This window comes from Camelina sativa, chromosome 6 (genome assembly GCF_000633955.1).
Source record: "Camelina sativa cultivar DH55 chromosome 6, Cs, whole genome shotgun sequence".
Lineage (NCBI taxonomy): Eukaryota > Viridiplantae > Streptophyta > Magnoliopsida > Brassicales > Brassicaceae > Camelina > Camelina sativa.
Window position 1 is genome coordinate 13775792 of NC_025690.1, and position 23598 is coordinate 13799389.

General features: G+C 34.7%; 1 long non-coding RNA gene and 1 pseudogene across 1 annotated transcript; one reads left to right on the forward strand and one right to left on the reverse strand.

Annotated features, from left to right (window-relative positions):
• On the reverse strand, positions 1117-7499 carry LOC104699031 (annotated as a pseudogene).
• On the forward strand, positions 15516-16596 carry LOC104791251. Its single transcript, XR_002038519.1, has 2 exons — positions 15516-15868; positions 16220-16596. It is a non-coding gene; the product is annotated as an uncharacterized LOC104791251 (long non-coding RNA).

A 23598-nucleotide genomic window follows, 5' to 3' on the forward strand; every position in this document is an offset into this window, starting at 1 on the left:
TCCGCTATGCTTTCCAGGCCTCGATTTACTCGCTCTGGCAAGAGCGAAATAGACGTCGCCATGGAGAGACACTAATCTCATCTGCTCAGCTCATCCAAACTTTAGACAGACAAATACGGAACAGGCTGCTCTCGCTTCAAGCTGGAGGGAGTTTCACCCGCTATATGGAGAAGTGGTTAGAGTCACGCTAATGACACCATATTATAAAAGCAATCTCTAGTTTCTTATTAACAATAGAATTAACTACATGTTGTACTTGATGTAAAACCTACTTTTTTGAAATAAATTTTACATTTTATTCAAAAAAAAGAAAAGAAACTGAAATCTCTTAAGGAACAAGGTAGGTTTCTCTAAAGAACAATTGAAAAACTAGAGTTTTTACTATTAATTTTCGGATCTTTTTTCACAAGGAAATAAGCGTCTCTATTTACAGTATATGAATTAGCTAGGTCACAAGATAAGTAAAACTTCCAAAAAGAAATCTTCCTCTTCTGTTCGATCTTGTGTATTTTCCTTTTCTGTGAAGGAGGTCACAGACTCACAGTAAAAGTTGTTTTTTTTAAAATCTGCTCAATCAGTAATCATGTGAGCGTCGGTCGTGCAATGTTTTAGATAAATCGATTGCATGTTGTCCACCAATTTAAATAAGTTTCCGACTTCTACCTTTCAATAGTTTTTTTTTTCTTTTTCTTTTGTCTTATTTAACATGTGAACATCGATGGAGAGCGATCGTTGACCCAAATTCCAATGAGATGCTGCAACATGTCCAGACACGTTTAAACAACTATTCAAGCGTATTGGGTAAAATCCGATCCGGCCTAATGTACCTTATATGGTATGGCTTTGATCTTTAGGTAACTGAAATGTTCGAGCTTTTGATAGAAGAATATGGTGGAACATGGGGTGGGCATATATATGGAATTGTCGGCAGTTTCACCTTGTCCTGTTTGTTTTCGTTTGCTTTATACACTTTCTGTGTTTCCTTTCCGTTTTGGATATCAATAAAATGCATTTCAAATAGCAATGATCAAGACCATAACCATAGCCAGAACCTTACATTATACAACAAAAGAGGCAAATATTGGAAGCCAAAGAGTTTTTATGTCCCTAAATCAATCAATTATGCTCTAAAAATTCCATATAAGCTAGTAGGTTCACTAGTACATCCGACCGTAGGGTAGCCTGAATATCAGTACTTCCTTCATTGATACCTGGAAAAAGTGTAAGCTTTCCATTGAAACTACTCGACGGTCCAGATCGAGCTGCAATAGGTTTGCCCCAACCAAAATCATTGTTGTACACTTCGAACCGGGGAGAGCTTGCGATAGCTATAGTATCACCGTCTACTTTACTGCCACTGAATAATTTTAGGTTCTTAACATTTCTAACCCAATCATCTGCAAAACTTTTACAGTTTTCACTTGTTTGCGAGCCCACTAATTTTCTTATTTCCAGAGCAGCCCAACCTAAGCCACGATCCAACAGCTCTTCCACGGTGGTTACGGCCATTGCAAGATAGATCATATTCCCAAAGCAATCTTTCTCAAGCGAAGGATTTATCCTCTGCCTTAAATCAATCACTAGTTTAAATTGTGTCTCTCATTCTTGGCTCATACCACTGTGTCTGATGATTGATCGCCACATATATACTGAAACCGCTTGAAGAGATGGAATTACTAGGTCGCTGGAGACCTCGCTGTTGGCTTTAGTTTTGAGATCTGAAATATTCTTCTTTGTGAAGTGAAGCATCAAATGTTTCGTACTGTGCACGGAAGAAGATTCACGGCTTGGTGGTGGCGGCCTCTCCGTCATTGATGATAAAAAAAAGAAAAAAACAAGAATAGAAGAGAGAGACAAAAAGTATTTTGCTTTATTGCATATTGCTTCGATGTATACAAAGAGATACAGAGGTTTGTTTAAATAGACTAAGCACACATTGTCGTTGCCCTATAGCTGGCAACCCTATCACTGTCACGTAGAGTCTGCAATAGTCCAAAACAATTGTACAAGGCAGGTGGGAGCTTCCTGAAGCCTTCACTTTTGGCAGCTTGTACAGCACACACCATATTACCGTTGCTGACTGCAGATTGAACATTGGCATTGGGATTTGCAGGTTTGTTGTTGGGCTTGATAACACTTGAGGCCTTGGTTGCAGACTCTGTTTTGCTGGGAAGCAAAGTGATCTTGCTTTTACCCCCCTTCAAACTTGAGATGAGTGGAACACCAACTCCAAGTTTGTCTCTCAGTAAAGTGAACGCCTGCTTGGGTAAGGACTTGGTGAATATGTCAGCAATTTGGAGAGCTGCAGGGACGTGGCGAGTTTCAATGTAACCAAGAGCGACTCTCTCTCTGATGTAGTGCCAGTCGGTTTCAAAATGTTTGGTTCTGGCATGAAAGGCCGGATTGGTTGTCAAGTGAACTGCAGAGAGGTTATCACAGTGAAGAATTGCAGGACCTGTTTGAGACACATGAAGGTCTTTGAGAAGGGAAGCAATCCAAGTGAGTTCTGCAGCTGTTTCCGCCATTGCTCTGTATTCGGCCTCAGTCGAAGAGCGAGCAACGGTTTGTTGACGTTTTGCACTCCATGAGATGATGTTGGTGTTGAGAAACGTACAAAAACCAGTAGTAGACCTTCTTGTTTCTTTGCAGCCTGCCCAATCACTATCACTATACGCAAGCACTGGAGGAAAGCTTGTTTTGTTGAGACGCAATCCAAACGTGGTTGTGCCTCTTATATATCTCAGTATCCTTTTGAGAAGACCAAAATCTGCCATTGTTGGTGTATGCATTCGTTGACACACAAAATTGACTGCAAATTGAATGTCTGGCCTTGTCAGGGTGAGATACTGTAATTTACCAGCAAGACTTCGAAAATACGAAGGTTCAGGGAAGAGTTCATCCCCTGTTTTATTTGCTGGCAATTGCAGAGGCAGTGGTGTTGCCATAGGGTTACACGCAGCCATCCCTGCTTGATGTAAAATGTCTTCAGCATACTTGGTTTGGCTGAGAAACATCCCCTCTGAAGTGATCTGCACTTGAACTCCAAGAAAGTAATGCAAACATCCGAGATCCTTCATGGAAAACTGTTGTCCAAGAGTTTCAACAAGATGAGCTAAGAGTTCCTTATTACTTCCTGTTAGGATGATATCATCCACATATAAGAGAAGCACCAGAGTATCACCATTATGATGATAGACAAACAAGGATGGATCAGCCTTGCTACAAGTAAAACCATATTCAAGTAGAAAAGTACTGAATTTATCAAACCAGGCCCTTGGAGCTTGTTTGAGGCCATAGATAGCTTTGTCTAGTTTGCATACATGGGAAGGATGCTGTGGATCTTCAAAGCCAGGAGGCTGCTCCATATAGATGTCCTCATGAAGATCTCCATGGAGAAATGCACTCTTGACATCAAGTTGAGTAATTGGCCAATCTTTTGTTGTAGCCACACTAAGAAATATCCTTATTGTTGCAGTTCGAACAACAGGACTAAATGTTTCAAGGAAATCCACACCTTCCTCTTGATGATACCCTTTGGCAACCAATCTGGCTTTAAATTTGTCAAGAGACCCATCTGCATTAAGCTTGATGCGAAACACCCATTTGCAACCAATGATGTTCATAGTTGGTAAAGGTGGTACCAAGTGCCATGTCCGACATGCTCGTTGATTAGACATCTCCTCACCCATTGCATTAGTCCACCGTGGGTCTTTCAAAGCCTCAGCTACTGTTTTTGGCTCGCTAGGTTTGTGAGGGTTAGCCATGAGTAAGTACTTTGGGTTTGGCTTTCTGATCCCTTCTTTGCCTCTTGTTTCCATCGGATGAGCATTTGCAGGTTGAACTGATTGTTGAGTAGTCTCCTGATTGTCTTCGAGTTGTGCTTCTTCAGAGAAAATCTCAGAGACTTCTGCATTACTGTTATGCTCAGTGATCGATTCCTCTGTATCACTTGCAGAGGAACCCTCAAAAGTTTTTGTAATGTCGTTATGCTCTGACTCCTCTGTTGAGTTTGCAGGCTCCATTTCCGCAACTGATGATAGAGGCTTTTGCAAGAATATTGCCGAAGAATCAGATTGGGGAACAATCATAGTAGTCTGAGTAGCAGCTTTCCAGGCTTGTAACAATGCAGATGAGTAAGTGGGCAGCAGGTGATTATACTTACTCTGAAATGGGAAGAAGCTCTCATCAAAAATCACATGACGACTAATATACACACGTCCTGTTGGAGGATATAGGCACCTATAGCCCTTGTAAGCTGCATTGTAGCCTAAAAACACATATTGCAATGAACGTGGTTCAAACTTGTGAGCCGTATAAGGACGTAAACAAGGATAGCAGGCACTGCCAAACACTCTAAGCGACGTATAATCCGGTTTTTGTTGAAACAGGATTTCATAGGGTGATCGAAGACTGAGTGAAGCAGCTGGTAGCAGATTGCAGAGATAATTAGCTGTGAAGAAACTTTCAACCCAGAACTGAAGTGGGACATGACTATGAAACATCATTGATCGACTCAGTTCAATGAAATGTCGATGTTTGCGTTCTGCAACTCCATTTTGTTGTGGAGTGTGAGGACAGGAGATTTGATGTTTGATTCCACACTGACCAAGATGTTGCTTGAATTTGCCACTGATGAATTCACCCCCTCCATCACTTTGAAAAATTTTAATCTTCTTATCAAACTGATTTTCAACTTGTTTTTGAAACAACAGAAATATGTTGTAGAAATCAGACTTGAACTTGAGTGGGAAGAACCAGCTGAATCGAGAAAAATCATCAATAAATACCACATAGTACTTGAAACCTTGTACAGACTCAATGGGAGAAGGTCCCCAAAGATCACAGTGAATCTTAGCTAGTGGTTCAACTGAAACAGACTCTGAAACTGAAAACGATAAATTTGAACTTTTCCCCATCTGGCAAGGTTCACAAATGGAGTTGATGCTGCTCTTATTGATTGAAATAGCCTTGCTGTTGTGAAGATGCTGGAGAACTCCTTGACTAGCATGACCTAAACGATGATGCCAAATTGAGTCGTCAGTGGCCTTTTGTCTATTTGAGTAGAAGATCTTGTAGTCTTGATTCTCCAGCACATACAGCCCCTCACGTCTTGGTCCCTTTGCTAGAACCCTCATGGTTTGCAGATCCAGAATGTAGACCTTGTGAGAGTCAAAAAATACACCACATGGGTAATCATCACACAGCTTAGATATAGATAATAGGGATTTCTTGACTGTTGGACAAACCAGAACATCATTAAGAGTCAAACTACCTGTAGAAACTGGTAGACTAGTGGAGCCAACATGCGTAATTGGAAGATAATTTCCATCTGCTACCATGATAGAGTCAGTACCTTGATATGGTGTAGCATGTTGCAGAGCAGCTTCAGTTGTGGTAACATGAGATGTAGCACCAGAATCTGGAATCCAGTCTCGACCAGAGGAGTCTGAAACTTGTAAAGCAGCCAGAACTTGAGCCAAATTTTCACCTTGATAGTTGTTGTCAAAACAATTCCAGCATTTAGCAGCCGTATGGCCCACTTTGCAACATATCTGACATGTTGGACGAGTGTTTGTAGCACCAGATTGTTGATTTGAACCAGAACTGACAGCTTGCTGATAGAACCCACGTCCACGAGAAGAGTAGCCACCTCTTCCTCGGTTTGAACCAGATCTATTGTTATAACCCCCACGACCTCTGTAGTTGTTGGTTTGGGATGCTTGAAACACTTCTTGAGTCTGAGCAGCAGGAGTATGGAACACCATTTGAGTAGCAACAACATCATCATCATACGACTGCAGACGAGTATCAAAACCTTCAATTTCATACAGCACTTCAGTAAACGTTGGTGTAGGAATCCGAGACATGGAGTTCTGAATAACCGCAACAATAGGATTGTATTCTCGTCCAAGACCAACCAGAAAACCACAAATTTTTATAGATTCCTCTACTGGTTTCCCAATAGAACTCAGTTGGTCACACACTGCTGTATATTCTCGCACATAAGCAGAAAAGGTTTTACCTTGTTTCCTGATAGCATGAAGCTTGCGTTTGAGCTCAAACTCTCGACTTATGGAGCTTCGGTTGTAGGTGTTAGCCAAGGAAGTCCAAACAGCCAGAGAGGTGGCGAGATTGCAGACACCACCAAGTGCTTCTTCAGTCAGAGTACCATAGATCCAGGAGCGGACTAGTTGATCCGTACAGAACCAGGCTTCATAGGCTGGATTTTCAGTGGCTCGAACTGTGTCACCAACTGTTCTGTCAACGAACTTCGGCGGAGCTTGATATCGGTCATTTATGAAACCAAGCAGTTTTTGACTGCTGAGAAGAGACTCCACTTGAGTTTTCCAAAGACGGTAATTTGAATCATTGAGTTTTAGAGTTACAGAACTTGCAACATGAACATTGGAAGGGAACGGATATGAATCTGGATATTCAGCCATTCTAACACCTGTTAAGGTTTTAATGCTCTGATACCATGATAAAAAAAAGAAAAAAACAAGAATAGAACAGAGAGACAAAAAGTATTTTGCTTTATTGCATATTGCTTCGATGTATACAAAGAGATGACAGAGGTTTGTTTAAATAGACTAAGCACATATTGTCGTTTCCCTATAGCTGGCAACCCTATCACTGTCACCTAGAGTCTGCAATAGTCCAAAACGATTGTACAAGGCAGGTGGGAGCTTCCTGAAACCTTTACTTTTGGCAGCTTGTACAACACACACCATATTACCGTTGCTGACTGCAGATTGAACATTGGCATTGGGATTTGCAGGTTTGTTGTTGGGCTTGATAACACTTGAGACCTTGGTTGCAGACTCTGTTTTGCTGGGAAGCAAAGTGATCTTGCTTTTAGTTGAAACCGGAATATGGATCGGGTAACCATCCTTTGAGAACAAGAGGCTTACGTTTGAAACCGGAACCACCACTCGAGCAAATCTTGGACCAAGTATGAAAGAAATCCCACATAGAAACTCCGTCTGCCACCATGTGGTTGTAACTGTAACCGATGAATACTCCATCGTTCATCTCGATGACTTGTACAACAAGCAATGGCTCGGGTGCGCCATCACAGTTTTTTAAACCGTTGCGGGGAAAGAAGTCATCTAGGAAACAAGGCACAGAACCATCAGGTTGAAGAATATCACTCACCGAGACAGATTTAGCTTCGGCGTGGAGAAATCTAGCGCCAGAGTCATCACAATCTACAAATAATGACACCGTATTGTCTTCAAGATTCTCCGTCTTCACGAGACGACCCGCGAAAGGGAAGTATATATCTAAGGCAAGAGAGAGAGAGAGGCCTTTAGCTCATTAGCTGAGAGATGAGATTGAAACTGGGATCGGGTTTTGGAAAGAGAAGACCTCTTTGAGGACTACTGAATTGAAGAAGACTGAAGTCAAAAGGAGTAAGATGGATCTTAGTTCGACCGGATTGGTTGCTGTTTACGGGTCGAACAATGCTCGACGACACTAAAACTACCCCTCCTGCCATTTTTAGCCTGTAATATAATGTGAAGCTATGAAGGAAAAAAATAGTTTAACATGGCCAATCTATAAAATTACTACCCACATGCCAAAAGCAGAAAGCAAATCTTATCGAATGTATATATTATTATTTATATTGTTGTTTATAAAAAAAAACTACAGAGTTATCTTATTCCGAACACACAAAAAAACATTTTTTTCATGGTTTGACAAAGTCAATTACACTTTTCATGAAATAGCCACAAGGTCATTTCTTGACAATAATGTCCATATAACCAAACTATATTAGTTTGTTTTCTTTTCCAAATGTAATGTAATTTTATTTTAGCTGGTTTTTTTTAATTATACATAAACAAGTTAAAAAAAATTGAGGAGAAAAAACAAAAGGTCGAGATATTTTGTGGTGAAAAACCAATTGTTCTTCATCATAGAGAGAAGTGGAAACCAGAAATTGTTCATGGGCGAGTAGAGTTCTAGTCGGAGTGTTAAAGTTCATTCATATTTAGACCTATGTAACTGACTTAAACATCCTAATAATTAACAAAAAACTTAAAATTATAAGCTTATCAAACTTAAAATATGTTAAAATATGTTAGATTTACATGATTTTTGTGTAAAAAATATTAAAAAGTAAAGAAAACAAAGGATTATGAAAAAACTGAAAATGAGGGCAGCAAAATTAGGGTGTAGAAGAGAGAGCTTAGGTTGAAGATGACTAAAAATTACAATTATACCCTTCATTCGTTGTAGACTTATGGACGTACACAAAAAAATATTATGTACGGACACAAAAAACATTATGTACGTATATGACTATATTGACTTAAACATATATAGAACAACTAAAAACGAACTATACATCATATATGTACATGATTATGTTGATTCAAACGTACACATTCATACCAAGTCTTGCAAAATAAAAGCGCTAAATATCTTGTCATTTTATATTACCTATATATATATATATATATATATATATAGAATGTAATATTTTGTATTATGCAACTAGATATATAGAAATGTTAAATGCACAACGAACCTACCAATGTCATCTTCCTAGATGTTACGCATGTGAACAAGTTTCTGGTTGAGGGTGTTGATCCACACCATAAGGATGTACTGTTGTAGCAATTATCAATGGAAAACCAAGTTTCCACCAAAGGTTTAAGAACTTGATGATTTCTGTAAGACATCTATGGCTGGAAAAAGAGTAAAATTAACCCTAAGTGTTTATGGATTTATTATGTGGTGATAAATTGGAAATCTAGTACACCAATTATTTTGTGTCATTGTATTTATTGTTGTGTACGTATGTTAGAATTTTTACGATGCTATGTATATACAACAAAAACTTAAGTTATAGATCGGATCCGGATTTGGGTTTTCGAGTCTAGAGATTTTGAATCCGTTTGAGATTTTAAAATTATAGATTCAGGTTCGGATTGGATCATGGGGTTTGGATATTTTACCCATGTCTACTCCTACGAAAGAATATGATATGTTAACATGAAATTGGTGATGATGATACAGAAAGTGGAATTGCTCATATTCATAAATATCTCTTTTTTGTTTTGTTTTTTATTTCATTGTCGACAAATATTTTAATGTTAACTCAATTTCAAACTATCAAGTGAACCAAATAAAATTATATAAAATATAAGTATAACTTTGACTTAGCAATTAAATAAATCTATATATATAAAGTTACCTTTTTCTCTTTTCTTGTGCAGCCACGTCAGGTCGTCAGCATATCTTTCTATTTAATTATGCCATATTTTCGAAATTATCCACTAACCATTTCCTATTTTAGTTGGCCCAAATCTCTTTGAAGGCCCAAATCTCTTTAAAATTTACAGATATTGTATTTGGCCTAATAAGCATACCCTTTCCCAAACTCCACTCCGCCGTCTTACGATCGCCGACTCCAACCGTCTTCCCCTTCTTCATTCTTTGTTCTTCCCGTTTTACTTACTAAAGCTCTAATGCATAGAAACGCCACTCCGCCACTCCTTCTCATTGCCTTCCCTGTCTTCCATCTCCATAGTAACGGCTCAGTCTATAACGGAAATTCATGCCGTTCAATGTTCTCTCTTTTAATTCACGACCCACTACCCTTTCTTCAATTCGCGTAAGTTGCAGGCTTATATAATCTTATCTCCTGCAATTTCATGCTGCTTAGATTTAACTTGGTTTTTGAATTCTTCTCTGACTAACATGAATTCCACTGTCTTCACCAACAGATCGTCGAAAGAATGTTCCGTCAATGGCCTGCCCGCAACGTCGGAGGCCAACTCATTGGCGTCGATTTCCTACTCTCATTGATGAGAAGGTACTAAACATCTCAATTTCCCTCTTCCATTATTCTACCTTATTTACTTAATATAATTTAAAGTTGTTCTCTAGAGTACGGTCATGCAAGGGTCATGCAAGGGTCGATCAAAGTCACCCACCTTCCCAAATTCGAGAATTCTCTGCTTGAAGGGGCAATATCGGACTTTGAAGTCACAAGAAGCAATGCCCGTTTAAAGCTCATTGATTCCCCTTTCTCTATACACTTCACACATTCCACTGTTTTAGATGAGGTTGACGAGTCTCTCGGTCTTTTTCCGAATGAGTTTTTTTGGTTTCGGACTNACCGCAACACAATGAATTCCCAATAAGACAACTTGAAATATATACTTTTTTTTCCATTGCTTAGTACTACTTCCTGCAGCAGTACCACTTTAACCTCTTTTCTTTCCAACTCTAAGTAAACCATGGTTCTTACCTAGAGTAACATCAACTTTTCTAGTTGATGAATAATTGCAGAACCTGTCAATATGACTGGTGGAGATCTGGTTTCTATCTTTCCGTCAAAATTATTTTTATTTTGACGAAAGTTATGATCTTGAGGAAGAAAACAACGATGACCAATAAAACAGTTTTTTCCCATGCTGTAAACATTGTCCAGTGGCATCAAAATTGCAGTTTGGACAAGCTGATGTAGTATATGTATTCCAACCCGACAAATTTCCAAGACCAGGAAAATCACTAATTGTCCACAATTCCTTCAACTCTTTTATAAGTGGTTGCAAGTAGACATCAATATCATTACCAGGCATGTGCTTTCCAAGGATAACCATAGAGAGAATCATTGATGTTTGCTTCATTGACATCCATGGTGGAAAATTATAAGGAAATAATATCACTGGCCATATGCTATAACTAACACTCATTGTACCAAAGGGGTTAAAATCGTCAGTCGCCAAACCTAATCTGACATTTCTTGGATCAGATGCAAATTCGGGATATCTTTGATCAAATGCCTTCCAAGCCTCTCCGTCTCTTGGATGTCGAAGCTTACCATCATTGTTACTAGCTGTTGCATGCCATCTCATGTGGGTAGCAGTTTTTTGATGACATGAATAAACGTTGTAGTCGTGGCTTTAGAGGAAAATAACGCAAAACCTTTGTAGGAGCTTTACTTTTTCTCTTCTTTGATCCTGCAGATCCAGCAGATATTGTAGACCCAGCAGGTGTTGCAGACCCATCAGGTGTTGCAGACCCAGCAGATCATGTACTCTTTGTCTTAATCTTTTCTTTCCAACGAGATGCTTTACAAACTTTGCAGATTTTCCTTTCTGCATCTTCCCCCCCAAAACAACATGCAATCATTTGGACATGCATGAATTGACTCATAGTTCAATCCTAATTTGCGAATAACCCTTTTCATGTCACTAAATGAAGCTGGCAATTTGGCATGTGTAAATGCTTCTTTCAGCAAATCAAGCACCAAAGATATCCCCTTGTCGGTAATTCCACACATACATTTGATATGGTACAGCTTCAGTGCATCCTGCATATAGCTCTTGATTAAAATCAGCAAGCAACTCATCAAAACCTTCTCCTTTTTCACAATTTCCACTTGAAGTTGATGGTCTATCAGTGTCCATAGGTTCCTCAGAAGATCCAGGTTCATATCCACCATCAATATTTGTAGTACTATCTGGAAAAAGATCATTCAAGAGAGTCGAAGTTGAATCTACTTCAACCGGAGCAATATCAGAAGCTACTCTTGCATTACTTGTGACACATATATCCTCACCGTGTAGTACCCAATGTGTGTAAGAACTTAAAAAGCCATACTGCATCAAATCACCATCAATATCTTCTCTCGACTTATATTTCACCAGAGAACAACGGTTACATGGACATTTCATCATGGTTGTTGTTAATGTACCAAATGCAAAATCCAAAAAACTTTTCACCCCTAATATGTAATATTGAGATAAACGTGGTTTTTTTTATCCATGACTTATCCATCAAACCTAAAAAATAGATTAGTCTAGTCTGTAAGCTTTAGAAATTAATCAATCAATCAACGAATGAAAACAAAAGGATTATTTCAAAACTAACCATGAGATTTGAGTTTCTAGAACATACCTTAGATTGTGTTAGACAAGAGGAACAAACCCAATTGTTCTTCTACAATAATTCTTAGTTTATGAACTTGAATAAATTTGCACAAAAAAAAAAAAAAAACTTTGAAAAGATGAAGAAGCGTGAAGAGCTGAAGAAGAAGACGATGGGGAAGTAGGGTTCTCAATCGATTTTGAGGATATTTGATTTTTGTTTTAAAAAACCAATATATTTGTATATTCATTTTTAATATAATTAATTTTAACATCAGTTTTTTATTGATGTAAATTTTTAATCGTTTAAAAAGTGATTTCACCAGAAATAAATAAATACATCACTTATCTAAATAATGTAAATTTAAACTTTATATCAATTCTAAGAAACGATACAATTTAATAAAAAGTAAATCAATTTTAACTAAATAATGTTAAATTAGATAATTATAACATCATTTATAGTTAATTGATGTTATGTCATATATATTTGCTTCACTCGTAAATAAACAATTTAAAATTACTTCATTTAGTTGTGTGATGCAATTTAAATGATACAATACAACTAATTTTTTGTAGTGACATGCCAAAAAGTAGAAAGCAAATCTTATCGAATGTATCTATTCTTTTATTTTTCGCCGTACGTTATATTTATTTAGGGCGAATTTGGTGTCTAACCAAAATTAAAAAAAAAAAAAACAACAACAACAACAAAGAATATAGCATACTAATTGATGAAATTAAATGAGTAACCATTGGCAGTTGTAAAAAGACTAAAAAGGACAGCAGAAAGACACGTCCATGGAAGAAGAAAAAAGAAGCATGGTGATGACATGGCAAAAACCTTGATTTTACCCCTTCTTAATTTTGAATGGTAAATTAACCTCTTCAAATAACTGAGTAAATCTTACAATAGTTTTATAAAAAACATAGCTTTTTTATATAACATGATTGGAATTTTTAAAATCAGCTAAAAATTAATTTTAATATTAAATAGTGTTTAGTTACTCCACTTAAACTATATAGTATAGAATAAAAGTATATATTATAAAATGAAACAAATTTTATATAATAAATCTATAGTAGTGGTAAACATGGTATGGTGGTACTGGTAGTACTAGTAGTGGTGGTAGTTACAATGATAAATAGTATTAGTACGAAAAAAACAATGTTCTATATAGAACCCCATAAAACAAAATAATACTATATACTATTTAAGTATTTAACATAATTTCTAATAATTCAATGATAGTGGTAAATGTAGTTGTGTTAGTACCTATGGTAATGAAGATTGTGGTGATGGTAGCTATGGCAGCAGTAGTCGTGGTTGCGCAGTGACATGGTTGTGGTGATAGTGGTGGTTGTGGGCTAGTGGCCGTGGTGAGAATACAAAACTTTTGAGAGACGAGATAAAAAATTAAAAAAACTAACCATTGTCGAGTTAAACAGATGTTGAAATAAAAATGTTATACCCTAAGTGATACAACATACAGAACCCAAACAAATAGTTTAAACGCATAACGACTAAGAAATTTATATTCTAAGAGATACAATAAAGGCACCTCAAACGACCGAATTAATTGCATACCGAGTATTTTACGTTATATCCTAAGAGATAATAATTATGAAAAAATTGGAACTAAAAATAAAGACTATAATCTAAGAAATACAACTTAAGAGAATTTATAAAATGTTCATTTGAGTAATAGCAATTTTCAAACCCAAAACATATGTTTAAAAGAAGTAAAAATAAATTCAAAATTTGTAATTTCTTTTTAAAAATAGAATAGAATATGTGTTTGTTCTATATAATAAGAGACTTCATCATAATCAAATTAGTTTGTTTTAAAAAAATACTTATCATAGTATAAACAGAAAAAGATCTATGTTTTTAAATGAAATTACATAATTTAAATAATTCATATGAAAACTTTAGTAGTATATATATGTATTAAATCAAATGGGGATGGGAAAAAAAAGAAAAAAAATAATGAAAAAGATGTAGAAGAAGACAAAAATGACAAAACTGTCATTAATACATATAATACAAGGAATATGGTAGTTTGATGGTTAGAGTGGTTAGACAATGAATTATAGTTTTTTTGTTGGTTATGCATTGCAATTCCTCATTTATTTATGGGCGAATTTGCTGTGTAACCAATAAAAAAATGAACAAAAAATATAGCATACTAACTGGAAAAACAAAGCAAATAACCACTAGATGTGGAGAAATGACCAAATTCACCTTGTGTGAATTACACACGCAAGGAGCAACAACTAAAAGAAAGAGAGGGTGACATGGGAGAGAGGAGAGAGAATATACTGTAACTATTTTTTTAAATATATGTTTTGGTCTTTTACCTTTTCAGTGGATTTCATATTTATTATTTTAAATGTTGTTTTCAATTTATAATCTTTATAAAAATAAATCTAGTTTTTTCTATTCTATATATCATGATTTGAATTTTTTTAAACAGACACAAACTTAGCAAAGTAAAAAAATAATAAAAGAAGTTTTGATTTACACATATGACAAATGAAATAGTATAGAACTATATAAAATAGTAATAAATGTATTATGGTCGTGGTAATGTTATTTAAAAAGTGTTAAATGAAACAGACAACGTAAAGAGAAAATTTATACCCTACAAGATACATAAAGAACCCAAATAGACAAGTTTAATATATTTTGAAAAAGAAATGCTATAACATAAAAAAAATTTGGCTTAAGTAACTCAACAAGCCAAGTTAAACACATGCCGAATAAGAAACATTATAATGTAAGTAAGATACAAACAATACTATATAGAATCTATCTGAATATAAATGTTATACTATACTACTTTTTATAGAAATCTAAACTAAATTAAAATAATAACAAAACAGAAAATATTTATAAATAGAACATATGAAATGAAATAATATAAAATAAAATGAAAAATGTGAAACAAGCTGTTTTCTAGGAAACATATAATATATGAAACTTAATTTGTCGAGTTTAAAAATTTTCGAAAAAAATGATACTATACCCTAAGAGATACAATATTGAGAATCCAGACTATCAAATTAAGTGTATGCTAAAATTAAATTATTTAATAGAATCTATTTAAAAAAATATAATAAAATGTTGTTATATTCTATATAGTAGAAATAAATACATAATGTTAATTATATATTGCGTTAAAGTTGTTCACTTAAAAAAAAATCAGATAAAAACATAAAAGAAAAAGTCAATTTTTAAGTGAGATTGTGAAATACAAATAATTTGTATAAAATAGATTTTATTGTAAACTATAAATAAATTAATGAAAGATAGATAAGAAAATTGAAAAAATAAAAGAAGAAAGATAAAGGTTAAGGTAGAAGAGAAAATGAGAAAGTATATAACGAGAAGAGAATGGACGTGACTATGTATGTGAGAGAGAGGGGTAGTTGTTCATAGTGTACAATGGGCAAATTTGTCATTATTATAGAAAATACAAAAAAAACTATAAAGTCATGGATATAATGGTTAATAAATTAATTAAAGCTTTTTTTTGTGTTATTGCCAATTTCCCTTTTTTTGTTCCAAACTCAGTACATATTTTTCAAAATGACAAAATTAGCACAAATTTATATTACTAATAAACAAAGGTCAAACAAAATGTTGGAATTGAAAAAATTAGAGAATTGGTGTTCGTTCAACCGGTGAGAGAAAAGTGAGAGAGAACCAGAGCATCGACGGTTTCTATTAACACGACGGCGGAGACTAGACGGATGTCGATTATATTCAAAGAGAATACATCCAACTTTGATTACCCTCAAAGCAAATAGCTTGCGAACGGTGGTGTTGGGGATGTCGGTGGCGCAAAGAAGAGATCTGAGCCACGGTGAGGCTATCATTTGATCGATCCCAAAACCAAGATTTGGTTCCCGTGATGAGAAGGTCTAGTTCTGCCGCAACAGGGACTAATACCACCGCCACAAAGCACTCGACGCGGAAGGTAATCTCAATTTTGGATAATGTATATGAAGCTCTATTGTCAATTCTGGATTATGGTCCTCGATTTTGGATTCCATTCTTAGGTCTCATAGCTTTATTTATTCGATTAAATCATATGTTGTGATTGAATTCCCTTTCTCATTTCCAAAAGTTTCAGATTTCCAGTAGATTGTTGATTTGTGATATGGGTCTCTCAATCATGAACTCTAGTCATTTCCTTGTTTTTGTTTATTTGGTTTCTGGAATTGATAAAATTGTGTTGGTGAAGTGTTTTGATATGGTTGATGCCATCTTCAACCATATCTCTATGTGTGGCTTTCTATGTGTTGTCACAAATTCCATTTTTGTGAAGAAGTTTTGCAAGCAAGGAAAACTCTATGATGTTGAAGCTTATATCCATGTTTTGCTCCCCAATGATCATGTTGGATGCGGTTTTAGTTTAGGCATTTTGGTCGATGCTCTATGTTGTTAGATGGTATCAAAGTGGTGATGATGGTACAGAGACGACGGAGGACGTGACTGAGAGACATGGTGGAAGTATAATAATTTAGAGGTTTAGAGGTAGAAGAAACAAACCAAAGACAATGGTAGAAGTATAATGATGTTTGATTTTTGAATATGTGATTGTATTTCTATTAGACAAGTTAATAGTTGTTGAGGTAGTTGTGATTGAGTTTGCTACATGTTCTCTCTTTAGTTTTCAGAAAATTCAAGAAAGGATTCTACGAAGTTCAGGAAGGATTCCTCAAACTTCTTGAAAGATTTCTTGAATTTCAGGATGACATTCATAAAATGTTTAGAATTCATGATGAAATTCAAAAAGACCTTCGTAAAAAGTGTGGACATTAGTAAACATCAGAATATGCACAAAAATGAAATCTTTACTCTTCATGGATAGAGTAATCTTTGTCATATTAGGCTTTCATAAATGAAATTTATTCATGAAAGATTGAGTGATGTTTAGGAATGGTCCTTTAAAATCCAGGATGGCTTTCATAAAATAAAATAAAAGTGTGAGCTCTTTAACATCTGCCAAGATTCAAACCTGAAGCCTTTATAAATTGTCTAAGAGAGTGTAACCAGTAAGCCAATATGTTCATATGCAAAAAGTATAACAAGAAACATTAATATAGGTTAAATACCAAGCTGGATGCAAACAAAATTATTTAGGTAGAACTAAATGAAGTTTAGGAAAGATTCTTTAATATTTATGATGACTTTCATAAAAAAAATATATATAAAGAGATGGTTAGGACATTGATGAATCTTTGATACATTACCCTTAGTAATGGACTACTCTGTGATTCATTAGGACAAAAGATAAATAAAGAGATTTAAAAACACATTTTTCTAAGTTTAGGAAGGAATTCATAATGTTCAGGAAGACGAACTTGAATTTTATGAAAGTCTTCCCAAATATCTGAAACCAACATCTACATGGCCAACTTTGGATTTGCAATTTGTATGTCTGAAAATGTAGCAAACTCTTGAAGAATATAATCATTAGATGTAGAAAGAGTTGAGAAACTGAATAAGTTGAGCTTGAGTAGTCTTAATCAAATCAATCTTTGTAATCTCCATCTCCTTGTGAAGCATCATTATAACATACTTATAGATGTTTTCAAGCCTTTATTCATCAGTTTATGCTTCTCTTTCCCCATTTCTGCAGCTTCCACCACTGACAATAAATCTTTTCTCTTCCTCATCAAAACAACTTCACCATATCTCTTTCTTCCATCAACCATCACCACCAAATCTTTTTCTATAATGTTTTTATAAAACAACGCACATGCATCTTTCATCAAACCACAAATCACAAACATCCTAACAAGATTACTCATCACAAAATCATCACAGATCAGAGATACGAAGTCACCAGACTCTGTTTCGTCGTACGTTCTCACTGTAACGACAAAGCCCCCGTTGTTGAGTTTGTTTTCCATGGCTCTGGCGATGAGAATTCGTGGGGCTGAAGCGACGATGGTGAAGGAAGGAGGTTTGAAGATGAGGTTGAAAGGTGAGATCTCAGATTTTGATTTAGTGGAGATGGAGAAGCTTCCGTCGATCAATTTAGCAATTGATTGAAGCTTCAGTAGATAGATTTGGCACTTAATTGAAAAGATCTCAGATTGAAATCTTCACCGCAAGCTTCACCATCTCCACTAAATCCAAATCTTTTCAGGAAAGCCTTCAAGAATATGAATTATGTACCAATATGAATTTCAGGAAAGCCAATATGAATTTCATTAAAGCCTTCACGAAGCCAAAAAAAACAAGTATACACACATCCTCACAAAGCATTGATTTCATAATTCATAATTGGAAAGGGAGGTTTTACGTGGACATGTGCTTCCATTATCTCTGCATCACATACGTACACATCAAGACAAATAAGATGAAACTTATTAGCATCATACCCAATACACACATAATTAACTATCTTTTAAGTATGGAAAGAGATCAGTCTATTTGCTGCCTAGTTCATCAATTATTTGAGCCATGAGATGTAATCTTGGTGACTGCAAAGTTCATAAGCAAGCTCGGATAGTAAAAAGCATACAAAAGTCAAAAGAAACGAACCACAACGTTGTAAGAATTTAACTTGATAAATTTTAGAATCAGGACAAAGGGAAGACATATCTCAAGCCTAGAATATGAGCCAGTGTATCAAACATTAGTATACCGGGAATTCGCCGTGCTCAACAAACACAAGGTTTGTTCCCTGAACATTATCACCACCTCAGAATCACCAACACAGGTACATATACAGTAGTAAATTCCAAAATGTTTGAGAGCAGTGTATAACAAAACACTGACGTTATCGTGATTGTGTTTTGCAATGGAACAGAGCGTCATTTCCAATAATCAGTTCCTCGGTGCTCCATCGTAAGGGTCACAAAGATTGAAAACGTAATTAAATTTATCCCTCTCAATTCTGAAACTTTAAACCATAACAATTCCAACAAAACAGAGAGCTTAATACACATATAGATATAACAATCCAACAAAACAGAGAGCTTAATACACATATAGATACAACAATCCAACAAAACAGAGAGCTTAATACACATAGATTATGAATCCAAGAATCATAGATTAGACGGTTTGGTGGTCCGTACAGTCCCACTATAGCAACGAAGCTCACCTTCGCTGAGTCCATTTTCGCGGTCATGGCGGTGGGAATTCGCAGGGCTGAAACGACGGTGGCGGTGGCAGAGGAAAGAAGAGGAGGTTTGACGATGAGGTCGGAATATGAGATCTCAGCCGTGGATCTAATGGAGCTGGAGAAGCTTCAGTCAATCGATTTGGCAAGTAATGAAGTTTAGTCGATTGTTTTGGCACTTAATTGAAAAGATATGAGATCGAAAATGAAGATCTCAGATCAGAATCTTTATCGCAAGCTTGGTCGGAGCTATGACTCTAATAATATCATGAGTTTGATTTTGAAAAAATGAATTTTGTTATTTAAATTAAATAATAATTTGAATATGTAAAAATGCTAGTTTTGGAAAATTTGAGAGTTGTGCTAATTTTGGAAGAAAAACCTAGAATTGTGTTATTCTAAGGTATTTTTCTTTTTATATTGTTGTTTAAAAAAAAAAAAACACTATAGACTTATCTTATTTTATTTAAGGAAAAAAAAGTTAAAAATACCTCATTTGTTTCTATTTTGGGCAAATAATACCTGAATTTTTTATGTTGGAAAAATAATACATCATTTAATTAACTAAGGTAAATTAATATCTCAATTTTTAAATGTTGTAAGTTTAATACGTGTGATGTGTTTTATTATTTTAAAATTACAATTTTATCCTTAAAAAAATTAAATTTCTATTTTCTAAAAAATTAAATAGAAAGAAAATCAATAAAACACAACATTTTTAATTTCCATATTTTTAACTTTATATTTTTTTATTAATTTTATATCTGTTTGATTTTTATATGTCCAAGACTTACGATATTGTCATAGTCGGATTATGTAGCATGCCCAAGACTTATGATATTGTTTTTTAAATCATGGATAAAGTACACATCTGACATTACTCTTGGCTTCCTATTCATAGCAATGAAAGCTATTGTCCATTTTCCTTTAATATCAATATGTGAATCGTCTCCAAATCTCACTTTTCCAGTAATAGAGTGATCAAGCTTGTAGAAATATTGTACATCTCCGGTCATGTGATTGCTAGCTCCATTGTCAAGATACCTAATATTATCTTCAATTGTGTTTATCTCAAACTTACTAGGCACGCAACACTTCTCATTCAAGTAGACTACTTCATGCATCATAAGTTTGTCTGCATTATGTGTATCTTTGTTATCACCTTCTTGCGTCTCTTGAAGCTTAAGCAATTGGTCTGGACAATGTGAAGCATAATGACCCGTCTTGTCACACCTAAAACATGTGATTTGTGATAAATCTCTTCCACCATAGCGTCCACAAACTCTACCTCTGTAGTCTCCGTTAAAATCTCGATTTGGTTGAACCATATGAGTTTCTGTATTTGTATACATTAACTTACCCTCATGTACTTCTTCTTCAAAGATTTGTTCTTCATAGGTTTTCAGTCGCCCCACAATATCTATAAAGCATGTGGTGTTAAGATTTAGAACTTGTTCTAGATACGCCACTATGTGTATATATTTTCTACGAGGAAGACACTTGAGAAATTTTTTAACTATCTTTGATTCTTCTATGTTTACACCCAAAGCAATTGACTTCGAAGAGATTTCAGACAGCTTTTTCATGAAATCATCAATTGTCTCAGAGTCCTTCATCTTTAATCGATCAAATTCACCCATTAGGGTTTGTAATCTAGCTTCTCGAACCCTCTCTGCTCCCACATGTCGAGCTCTAATGGCTTCCCATACTTTCTCTGCCAAATCAAGCTCTCCAACTTGTGAGATGAGACTCTCTGGTATTGATTGTTACAAAAAGGCAATAGCCATGTTGTTCTTCTCGCCATCGAGATCGTCTGTAACAACTTCAACAACCCTTGATACCTTATGGACCTTCAACGCGATCTTCATCTTCATTGCCTATACAGTATAATTGATTGTATTTAACATTGGACATGTAATGGAAAAGATCCTCCTACTTCCTTTGGTTTCGTCGTTGCCATGGTAAGCTCTGCCATAGTTTTTATGTGATCTTGCAAGGCTATGGTACCAAATCTAGAATTGAAAGATTAGAGAGAAAGCAAGTTTATAAAAGAATACTTCTTTTTTATTAGCTTTAGAAAATTACTCAAAACTTAAGCTTTTAAACTCTTTCTCAAAACTCATAAGTTGTGCAACAACCTTGCACCTTCTTATATAGAGAAAGATCTAGACAATTTCCTAATTCAAACAGGCAACTTAACATATTATCAAACCAACTAATCCTAAGCCCATATCTCGGTAGAAATGAGATAACTTCTATTTTAAACTTTTTTCAAGCTTACTCCAACACTAACAACATTGATTAAATAACTTTGGCTTTGATTGGTAACATGACTTAACATTGAGTTAAGTTGAGTTATGGACTTAACTCAAAGTTTATTCAAAAATGTTACCAATTAAGAACAAAACTAAATTTTTTTAAGTTGAGTTTGAATAATCATGTGTTATGATTGATGTACAAATTTGAGGTATATCCTTTGTAAAATTGTTAACTCAAAAGATTATTCAACATCATGGAAATTTTCATGAGTTAGGATGTGGTAAGTTGAGTTAGCTATTTTTTTAATTAAAAAAACGAAAATACAGTTATATAAAACAAAATTTTATTTTTTTCTTTAATTCATATATCAATAAAAAAATACTTTTTATTTTATTTAATGACTTCTTTATTTAGTTATTTTGAATTTCTTATACTTTGCCAATTTTTTTTTTATCGTTTGAAATCAAATTAGGCATAGTTTAAATATCATAAGATTGTAAATATTATGAAATGCATGTAATTATTTTTATTAATATAACTTATTATTAATATATTTTAATTTATTTTATTAATATATATTTTTTATTTTTTTAAATAATTTTATAAAATGTATTCACTAATACTTTTTAATAGTTATAATTATTAATCATTTTCAATTAAAAATATGAAATAATACATACTGCAACATCTACCACAAAAATGTCACCAGTCAGTAATTTTGGTAAAATTGATAAATCATATTCTTACAACAATTCATTACATCAAACTGCTGTTTTTACCACATATTATTTACTGCAAGTTACATCAAATTATAATATTTTGTGCAACTCAACTTCAATAATTCATGTCACCAATCAGAGCCTTTATAGAGAGATTAATCAACTGTGTTTGGCAGTTGGAAGTTTGAACAACACAATAATTAACTGTATTTGGCAGTTGGAGTTTGAACAACATGATACGTAAATAATAAATGTAATATTTGAAAGCAAATGTGTTTTGACTTTAACTAAACATCCACCCATCCCTATAGTGCCGGGGCTGCATCCACCGTCACAATTTATGAGTGTAACAAAAAAGAGCATGCGAAATTTTTCTTGTACGTGAGTGAATAAAACGTCAAAACTTAAGATACTATCGTTAAATCTCTATTACGTTGAATTAGTCAATTCAGGATACTGATTTTTTATCTAATACATATCCATTGTCAAACTTAAATAAACGTTAAGACTGCAACAAATAAAACAGAGCATGAGAATCTTTTCCTGTTACATTCCTATAAATAATCGTTAAAAAATTAATAGTACGACTATTATTGTGTTAACACGACAAAAAACATAACGATTGGTTAATAAAACAATAATAAATATAATGGAAATGAGCCGCCCTCGTGTATAATAACCAGCACGTCGTAGCCTGCGTTATGTGCCGACCGACATGCGGAGCCCGCAATACGCAATACCAAAACTCTCCCCTGATGCTACGAACGTACTGTCGCTGTTACAGAGAAGCTTCCAGAGGCCTCTACAGATACAGGGGACAAAACGGACAATGTCTTGTAATACGTATCACATCATTTACGTAAACACGTAAAAAGTCAATTACTAACGGTATCCAGCCACCGACTACCGACCAATACCATAGGGGGGGGCCTGGGGGCCACTGCCTGTCCTCGTCTCCTTTTGTTTTGTTTATATGGGGCGTGCGTATACGTACGCGTATATGTCATTATGATATGATTCGTCTATCCAATAAACAAATTATTACACGTAAATGAGATCTTGCACACACACACACAAAAAAAACGTAAATGAGACCATTCGATGTTTTTTTTTTTGTTTAATCTCAAATTTTGGATTTTGGATTTTGGTTGGCTCATGCAGTCATGCTGGTAATATATAGTTTTATATAAATGATTATAGATCAATACATTTTATATTTTTGATCGTAGTTCGTTCATCATAAGATGCAAAATTTGATTAATAAACATATAGTTTTGTGTTGCCATCGTGGAAACAAGCTAGCTAACAAACAAAATCAGACGATTGGTGTATATATAATACGATGATTATTTTCATCATTATAGTGAGACAGACGTTATTTATATCAATAAACACTCCAAAAACTGGATCGTACTCAATGATTTAATTTTATTTTTTTTCGTCACTCAATGATTTAATATTCGGTACTAAAAGACGAGTCGTCTATTCTTCCACGACTTTTCTCGAGCTTATCACAAACAAAGCTTTCGGATCTTTTTTTATTTATGAAATAAAATTTTCACCTAGGTTTAGGTTTATACTTTATACTAT